Here is a 1,136-nt window from a genome sequence, read left to right as displayed (position 1 = left end):
AAAAAAAGTCCTAGATCTTGTGTTTATGGCCGACATAACACAATAGGACAAAAAGGGGGGCAATGCTTCTTCTGGATTTTTCAAGGTTTTGTGCTTCACTCAAATACTACACACTTAATCAATGAATATTGCAGCAAATAAAATGGTTGTTTACTGGTGCATTCCAAGAACATCTGAAAGCATGGGATTCGGTAAATGGATTTCAAAGAGCAGTGTGGATTAGCAGTTGAGGAAAATTTTGTCTGGTGTAATCTGAGCACAAACCTGGAGAGCTGTCTCTTCCTGGCTAAAGGACTGTCCCTGGTTCCCACATCCTCCATCCTGGTGCCAAATAACAGCTCCCACTTACGGAGAATCTACAAGATATCCAGGAGTACATGCATTTTAAAAGCAACTGGACTTTTGTAGATCATTTCGGGAATTCATTATAGGGAAGGTTCTGAGACTCACTCCAAGAGGACAAGATAAACTGTTGTCTCTTGAGGATGATGCTGGCTGTGGACAATATTATGCCTCCATTGCTTCTGCCTTTGAAACTTGTTCTTTTTTCTCTGGGAAAGTTAGAGGGACAGAATGCCATCTGAGTGGATGAGAGAAACACACTTTATTCCACATACTTCTATACTATTCCCACAAAGCTTATGTCCTTTGTTAGTTAGCTAAATTTAACTAACTCCAGCACCCAAATCCATAATCCTAAATCCATCCAGCACTGGTTTTCCAAACATTTAGATTTCCTTTCAAAATTCATTATTCCTTATCTCCCAAACATTATGGACATTGTGTAGAAATTATGTAAGTTCAAACTTGTTTAAATCCCAGATCTGACACTGATTACTCCTAAAATGGAAATTATATCTATTTTGAGGATAGTACTACTCATTTTTCTTTTTCTGTGATAGAACTTTATTTCCAAAAGCAAGTTACAGAAGGAGGAATTTATTCTGTCTTTGGTTCCAACAGGGGAGTCCATAAGTCCATAGTATTGAAGGTGAAGAATCAGACAGCTAAACAAGGAAACTGAGTGGTCATATCTTAACTGCACACATGATGGAGAATGCAGAAAGGGGATTGGGGAAGGCTGTAAGCCCTCTAAGCCACACCAAGTGATATACACAGGAAGTCTAGGCCTTCTA

The 1,136-nt window shown here is 39.0% G+C and overlaps 1 pseudogene; it reads left to right on the top strand.

Annotated features, from left to right (window-relative positions):
- Window positions 1-390: 390 nt before the first annotated feature.
- On the top strand, window positions 391-589 carry LOC121828461 (small nucleolar RNA U3; annotated as a pseudogene).
- Window positions 590-1,136: the final 547 nt, after the last annotated feature.

Source organism: Peromyscus maniculatus, chromosome 3 (genome assembly GCF_049852395.1).
Source record: "Peromyscus maniculatus bairdii isolate BWxNUB_F1_BW_parent chromosome 3, HU_Pman_BW_mat_3.1, whole genome shotgun sequence".
NCBI lineage: Eukaryota > Metazoa > Chordata > Mammalia > Rodentia > Cricetidae > Peromyscus > Peromyscus maniculatus.
The sequence above is the reverse complement of the archived record's forward strand: the minus strand, read 5'-3'. Positions and strand labels throughout refer to the sequence as shown.